The sequence below is a fragment of the Macrotis lagotis genome, chromosome X (assembly GCF_037893015.1).
Source record: "Macrotis lagotis isolate mMagLag1 chromosome X, bilby.v1.9.chrom.fasta, whole genome shotgun sequence".
Taxonomy (NCBI): domain Eukaryota; kingdom Metazoa; phylum Chordata; class Mammalia; order Peramelemorphia; family Peramelidae; genus Macrotis; species Macrotis lagotis.
Window position 1 is genome coordinate 62,650,868 of NC_133666.1, and position 9,058 is coordinate 62,659,925.

Below are 9,058 nucleotides of genomic sequence, written 5' to 3' on the forward strand. Positions count from 1 at the left end.
TAACCAGTTAGTGGCCTTAGACCATTCATAAGTTCATTAGATCATTTTTTTACTAGTCATAGAGAAGTAGAATTATATGGGGGTTTAAATATAATTCTATTCAACCATCTTAGAAATACTTTTCCCTTCCACTCCTTTTATTGAATCTCCTCAGTTGTCCATGTCCCATCAAAGAGTGAGGCTAATGACTTTTCCAATCCACCCTGATGGGACTGGTATAAACATAGATAGAATGTTAAGGTTTTATTTTGGGCCTTCTCTTGTCTCTCTAATTTGATAAGTTTCTAGAGGTTCAGTTACCATCCCTATGCTGATATTTCCCAAATTTACTCCTTACTTATCACCTCTGAATAGATCTAGGTAGATTATTACAGTGATGACCTTCTAAACAATGCTCTCTTCATTCTAGTTTAATTCTGCACATTGCTGCAAAATTAATTTTTTTTCAGTGTTTGTCTGACCATGTCACTCCCAAACACAATCAACTCCAGTGATTCTGTAATATTTTAAAAGCTTCCCACAATCAAGACCCAATCTATCTTTCCAGACTTAGTGGACATTACTCCCAATCCTACACCATGCAGTTCAGCTAAACTGCCCATCTCTGTTCTTCACACATAACACCATTTTCTGTCTCAGTGCATATGTACTGACCATCCACCATGACTGGAATTCATTCCCTTCTGACCACTGCCTCATAGAATCTTCCATCTTTCAAGACACACCTGAAGCACTACCTTCTACAAGAAGTCTTTCCTGATCTACCCTGCCCTTTCCCTAATAGTTACAAGTGTCTTTCCTTTAAAACCACTTTGAAATATTTTTTGTTTCTTATTTTTTGCTAGGCAATAGAGTTAAGTGACTTGCCCAAGGTCATGTAACTAGGTAATTAGTATCTGAGACTGGATTTGAACTCAAGTTCTCCTGACTCCAGGACCAGTGCTCTATCTACTACACCACCTAGCTGCCCTCTTTGAATTTTTATTTGTTCTCTGTATGTACTTAGAGGTGATTTGTAAGTTCTAAAAGGAAATGTTTCATTCATTTCCCTACTGCCTACAACAGAGTAGTAAGCATTTAATTAAATATTTGTTGATTAGCTATTTGATCCATATATATTCAGCATTCATTTCCCTCCTGAATTCTAGGCCTTTATTGGCAATTATGTGGTTAGACATAATTAAAAGAACCATAGTGGTTTCAAACTCAAAGTATTCAAAACTGGACTCATCTTCCTCCTTAAAACCCTCTTGTTCTATACTCTTTATTTCTGGTGAGGTCAGCCTTCCAGGTCCTCATTGCATATTCAATTCTTCATTCTCCCTCACTCTCCATATTCAACCTGTTGCCAGGCCCTACCAAACTCTGCAATATCCTTAGCATCTGCTCCCTTCTTTCCACTCACAGGGCCAACACCTTAGTTCAGGTTCTTTATCACTTCTTTCTTAGACCACTGCAGTGCCCTCTAAATGAGATCCAGATTTCTAGAATCTCCTTTATAAAATTCATCCTTTACTTACCAAAATAATCTTCTTAAAGCACCTGTCTGATTATGTCCAAAACCAAAAACCCTACTGTCTCAAGGGTAAACTATGAACTCCTAAGTGACATTTTTAAAGTCCTTCACAACCTGGTTCAAGCTTACCTGCCGGTGCTTATTGAATCAATCAATCTGCATTTACTAAGCAACTACTCTATGCTAAGAACTGTGTAAGGTGCTAGGGATAAACACATCTCAGAATGACATTGAACCAATATCTCACATGCAGTGTGCATGCAGACATGAAAGTACATGCATGAAAGATGGTTCCTTCAGTCCTTTCTTACCACAGTAATCCCAAAAATACATCTAAAGAATTTGTTAAGAATGTCACTAAACACCAAAAGTAACAAGACAGGGAAGAAAAATATGGATTTGTCTCTAAAACTTCAACTACTCAAAAAGGTCTGTTCCCAATTTCTCCTGTTTCAGGTTGGACCACGATTAATACACCAACAAAGCAATGGCAGTAGGAAGCACATGCTTCTTTTGTTCCCACCAACATTCATTTTAGGTGGATGGGGTCACCTCCCACAATCAGTTTTTGGTGACAATACATAAACCACTTGTTAAATCGTGATAAATAAGAATCTTGCCATAAAATGTTCAAGGGAAAATATGGTTCTGCACATCCCAGATAGCATTCCTGAAAACTGGGTCAGGGTCTTAAAAAGTATCATGATATATCCACTGGATGGCACTGCAGGCTTTTGAAATCAGTGCATGAATTTAAAAAAAAAGTTAAAATTTTCCATTCTCATTTCTCATCCCAATCACTTGTGTTCTAACAGGGAGAATTGATATCAATAAATGGAAGTTTATTTGCACCACCCTCTCATAATCACATATAAGAAAATGAGTCTTTAATGAAATACTAGGAAATATATATTTATAAAATATAACAGAATTACAATAACAAGGTGAACAGTGGTGCAGATAATTTGAAAATCATCTCTGTTGACCTGGGGAGGGTATTTTCTGTTTTCACTCTTATGAATTGTTTCAGCAGATTTCCTGATCAGCTCTATTTGGTTTTTTAGTTAATATTAAGATGAGCTTTATTTCCTGCATAATGGATCAAGTGTTAGACTTGGTATCAGAAAGACTCAAGTTCCAACCTTGGCTCAGATTTGCTGAGTCACTTTGGGTCAAATCTCTAAAATGCCCTGAGCCTCAGTTTCCTCCTCTATAAAAAGAGATGAAAATAACACCTACCTCCTGGGATTGTTGTCAGAATCAAATAAGAAAATATGTGTGAACAGTTACTGAAGGGAAGAGTTGACCCAGAGGCAGCATGCTGTAATGGAAAGATCACAGGTCTTTGGATTCAGACAATCTATGTTGGCAACCTGGCACTGATGCTAGCTATGGTGCCTTGGGCAAATTACTTCACCTCTCTCTTTCTGTGTTTATAAAATGGGTTCAATAATATGTGGATTATATACCTAAGAGGGTTATTGTAAGTAAAATGTTTGTAAATCTGCAATAAAGAAATGTGTGCTACTATTTTATCTAGTAGAAAGGGAATAGTCAGTCTAGAAACTTAAAATATGCAGTGGACATTTCAAAAGACTAATGTATAAAATGTGTATATAATGTATAAAACAATATTTAAATGATAAAAGGTATTTCTTGATGTGGGTATTTGCTCCATTATCAAATCCCTCTATAACTTATATGACTTTTGAGAGTTAGGTAATTGAAAAAAGCATATGTCTGTAGCAAACCCACTGAAAAGCCTTTCCAAACTTAGCTCAATTGAATCTTGAGCCACAAAGACAATCAGCTTTCTTCTCTGAGTCTTTCCAATTGGCTTGGCCCTGACACAGTTTCACTCTGCTTTTAGGAACCTATGGGAACCTCCATAACACAATGAATCATCAAAACAGGATATTAGTGAAAGTATAAACAGTATGCCTATCTAAATTCTTGGGCAGAGGAGAGGGGCAGGTGTTAAATCTAGTGAAAAAAGATCTTAATCTTTTTCTTGTTCTAATCAGTCTATTTATCTAATCAACCCAAACAGTCTTGTTCATTTAATGGCACCAAATAATTAATCTTAGAATTAAAGGATTTTAGAGGTGAGACTGTTCCTCATATACAATAATTTATTTGTGTTTCCCTATTTAACTCCACTTCTTGAAAAGCATAAATCTCTTTAAAATTGAAGTCAAGAGCCACCTACAAGAGACCTACCCCAATTCTTCCAAATTCTAGTGCTCCCTTGCAATCACTTTATATTTATTTTGCAAACCTTTGTCTTTATATCTCCAAGTTGTAATACTACCTGGACCCCTTTAATAAAAATTTGTTAAAGTGCCTTCCTTAATAGGTATATTCCTTAGCATATAAGTGGTAAAAAGTGTGTGAACAGACAATTCTCAAAGTAGCAATCTATTAATAATCAAATGAAAGAATAGTACAAATATTATAAATAAGAAAAATGCAAATATAAAAAACAATGATCTGAGATTTGAGCTTCTCAAAGGCAGGGACTGTCTATTCTCTTTTTTCCCCAACATTTATCACAGTGTCTGACACATAGTAGGTACTTTTAAATGCTGACTGACTGAAGTTTCACTTCATACACTGCTATCTGTTAATGATGACAACATATGATAATAGTCAATGATGGAGAAATGTGGAAAGATAGGCACAATAGTATATTGTTGGTGGAGTTGTGAATTAGTCCAACAATTCTGGAAAACAATTTGAAATTATGCAATTAAAATGACTTAAAATAATCATGCCTTTTGTTTATTTTTATTAATAGCTCCAATTTTTAATTTTTCCAGTTTCAGGTAAAAATAATTTTCAATATTCATTTTTGTAAGATTTCTATTTCCAAATTTTTCCCTTTCTCCCACCTCCCCATGACAGCAAGCAATGTGATAAGGTCATATATGAACAATCATGTTAAACATATTTCTATCTTAGTAATGAAGAAGAATCGGAACAAAAGGAGAAAACCACAAGAAAGAAAGAAAGCAAAAACAAATTTTAAAAAAGTGTACATAGTATACTTCAAACTGCATACTGGCTTCAAAGTTCTTTCCCTGGATATGGAATTTTGGAGTGTCTTTAATCACTGTACTGCTGAGAAGAGCTAAGTCTATCATAGTTGATCATCACACAATATTGCTGTTACTGTGTACAAGGTTTTCCTGGTTCTGCTCACTTCTCTCAGCATCATTTCATGCAAGTCTTTCTGAAATTTGAATGCATATCATTTCTTATAGAATAATAACATTACATTATATTCATAAACCACAACTTGTTCAGTCATTCCCCAATTGATAAGCATGCCCTCAATTTCCAGTTCTTTGCAACCACAAAAAGAGCTACTACAAACATTTTTGAAAATGTGAGATTTTTCCCCTTTTTATAATTTTTTTTGGGGGGATACAAGCCTAGTAGTGCTATTGTTGAATCAGAGGGTATGCATAGCTTTATAGTTCTAAGAGCACAATTCCAAATTACTCTCCAGAATGGATGGATCAGTTCACCACTCTACCAACAGTACATTAATGTTACAGTTTTGCCATATTGATCACTTTCCTTTATAGTCCTATTGGCCAGTTTCATAGATGTGAAGTGGTACCTCAGAGTTGTTTTAATTTGCATTTCTTTAAATCAATGGTGACTTAATGACTTAAAAAATCTTTTCACATGGCTAAATACCTTTAATTTCTTCATCTGAAAACTGCTTTTCATATCCATTGACCATTTTCAATTGGGGAATGACTTGACTTGCCTTCTAATAAATTTGACTCAGTTCTCTATATATTTTATAAATAGGAATTTTATCATAAACATTGGATAAATTGTTGGCTTTCCTTCTAATCTTGACTTCATTGTTTTTTGCTTGTGTAAATTTTTTAAATAAATGTAATCAAAATTATCCATTTTGCATGTTATAAAGTTCTCTACCTTGTTTTTCATAAATTCTTCTCCTTTCCAACTGACTGGTAAACTATTCCTTTCTCTCCTAATTTTATCCCTTTATGTCTAAATCATGTACCAATTTCCACTTTATTTTGGTATAGGGTGTGAGTGTTGGTTTATGCCTAGTTTCTGCCATAATATTTGCCAGTTTTCCCAACAGTTTCTGTCAAATAGTGAGTTTTTATCTCAGAAGTTGGAGTCTTTGGGTTTATCAAACAGGGGATTACTTTATACATTTATTATTATGTCTTGTGTACCTGATCCATCAATCTATTTCTTAGCCAGTACCAAATAGTTTTGATTAATGCCACTTTATATAATATTGTTTTAGATCTGATGATTGAATGAGAAATTCCATTACTAGGTTTATAACCCCAGGAAACCATTGATAAGAAGAAAGTGCCCATATACACTAAAATATTTAAATCAGCACTTTTTTGACAGCAAAGAATTGCAAACAGAAGGCATGCCCATTAAGAGAGAATTGGTAAAATAGAATTTCTTCCATGAATATAATGTAATATTATTGTGTTGTAAGAAATTATTAATGTGATAAAAATACCGAAGAATAGAAAGATCTCCATGGATTGATGCAGAGTAAAGTAAGTTGAGTTAAAAAAGCAATAAAAACAATGATTTCAACAATGTAAATTAAAGAGCAACCAGTGGAAAAAAAGATTAAAAGTGAATGTTACAAATTATAAAAACAAAAATGATTTGAAAGAAGAGATCTGAGGAGATACACCATCCACTTACAGAGGTAGAGTATACAACTGTTGCTTATTTTATATACTATCAGATTTTTTCAATGTATTAATTAATTATACTGACTTTTTTCTGTTTTTTTTGTCTTAAAAATTCTATTTGTTATAAAATAGTGCTCTGTGAAATGGGTAAATCACTGGTGATATCCAACAAAAGGACATCAATAAAAATGAATCTTTAATAGTTTGATGAATTGAAAGGATTATATCTAGCCCAAAAATCTCATTTTGAAGATGGAGAAATGATTTGCCCAATGCCCCATAGCCAGTAAGAACTGTGACTGAATCACAGTTGGAGACTATTTTCAATACACACTATACTAGGGAAGCAAATTCTAGTCTTTTTCTACAGAGGAAGAACAGGAAATACACATTCTTAAATCCAATATGATCAGTAAATTCAAAGGAAAACTCTACTCAATGTTAGGCATCTTGAGGGTACAGACCCTGCCTCATTTGTCATTAAATTCTACTTAATGACATAACACAGTAATTTTCCCCCGAAAGGGCTTAATGACTATTTCATATTGAATTATATTCTGAATTTAAAGAAGGAACTAAGGTTATATCTGCATGACACAATTCAGTAGAAATGAAAGTAATTTGGTATAAAGAAGACAACTAGCTGGTAGAATAAAATTTTCATTTTTGCTACTGTGTAGAGGCAACTTGAAATAGGTCCTATTTCCTAACCATCATTGAATAATAGCAAAATAAATATCTGAAACTACTTAATCCTTCAATGTGACCACATTATTTCAAACTCTTTTTCTCATATTTCTACCTAGTTAGCTGAACGTAGTGAGGTAACTGCTTCAACTTCACCATTCTCTGGTTTTATATTCCAATATCATTTTCAAAGAAATCTACTGATTTAAACCAGTTTAGGTACTCTAATAAAGGGTAATAGGTCACAACCTTAGTTCTATCTATGGGGTATCCACTATCTTAAAATCAAGTGGTAGCTGATAAATTTCTCAAGTGGGTAAAGGTCTGATATTGTTACTCTTCTATTTCAAAATCTTCAGGGAGCTTGTATTACTTACAAAAACATAAAATTCCCTAACCTGACATTTATCAAATAGGCATTCATAAACTGGCACCAATCTACTACCACTTTTCCATGATTATTTCACAATGCTCTCCTCAAAGAAATCTATGTTCTAGGCAATCCAAACTAGCATTTCCTCGAATTCATAACCTCATTTCTACTCTTACATGAATTTACACAAGTTTTACTCCTTTCCCAGTATGCACTCTTTCATCTCTAAATAAATCTCAAACTCTTACTCTTTCTTCCTTGTTCAATTCAGGCACCACCTACCTCTTCAATGAAGTCTTTCCAGAAAGATCAAATTATTCGAGTTCTCTTCTTTCTCCATTTTTCTTCTACTGTTTGTTTATATGTTGTTTCTACACAGTAGAATGTGAGCTCTTTGTGATCAGAGTAGGATTCTTTTTTCTCTTCTTTATCCCCCAAACTTAGGTAAGTAGTAGTTGACTAACACAATATTAATCAAGGGTAAAGTGCTCAAAAGAACACTCCCATCAATTTCTGAAGACAAACTCAGAAAGGAGTGACAGAGAGAGAGAGAGAGAGAGAGAGAGAGAGAGAGACTGAACCCTGGTGACTGAAACCTCAGGACTATTTGAAAAGACCATAACCTCCTCAGAAAGGACAAGAACATGATAAAATAGTTACATGGTCACTAGTGATGAGGACAAAAGCAGTAGAAATAAACTAACCATATGGTATTTTCCTATTTTAACTAATTATTCTTTAAATCTACAAAGCTCTTTTGTTTTTGGCTTCTAGACTCCTCATCAATAGAAACTACCCTTTTTAAAGTTACCAATCACATTTCAATGGTACAATCTAAATAGTCTTTTAGTTCAGTGCTATTTCTTTAATTATATAGATATTATGAACCAACCTGTCCTTCTGGATACTCACTTCCTCTCTGACCTCTGCAACACTTTCTCCTGGTCTTCTTCCTACTTGTCTGGTCATTCCTCTTCAATCTCTTTTTCTGGGTTTTTAATATATGTTTTATTCTCAAACTATAAGTCTACCTCATGTCCTATGCTCTTTTTTTAGGCTTTTTAGAAGGTAAATGGGGTTAAGTGGCTTGCCCAAGGTCACACAGCAAGGTAATTATTAAGTGTCTGAGGCCGGATTTGAACTCAGGTACTTCCTGACTCCAGGGCCTGTGCTCTATCCACTGCACCACCTAGCCACCCCTGTACATATCTGTTCCTGAATTTATCTATCATTATCTATTCCTCGCCCAACTCTGCTCTTTCAATACATTTTCTTAGTAATCTCATCAACTTCCGTGAGTCAGTAAGTCACTTCTATGCACATTATTCTTATATGTATATACTTAGTTTTAGACTTTATATAGCGCTCAAATATACATATACATGTATGCACATCTATACACTTCAATTAAGAAGCAGTTATTTTGTTTCCCTCCCATTCTCCCATTAGAAAAAAAGTGGTACTTCCAGCCAAGATGGCAGAAAGAAGCGAGACCCTGTGTTAAGATCTCCTGATCTTCACTTATATAATATGAAACAAACCTCGTAATAGAAATCTGATTGATAAAACCCAGAAAGAGAAGCTAGCAGAAGAACACCTACCCAAAGTCTGTCTTCGGGGATCTTGGGTGTGCACAGAGAGAAGACAGCCAGTGGGAGCAGGGTGAGAGCCAGACTAACCTAAGATAAGATCCAGAGGCTTTCACTGGGGGAACTGCTCCAAGAAACAACCAGAGAGTGGAGACATGGCAGTGGGACTTACAGTCTT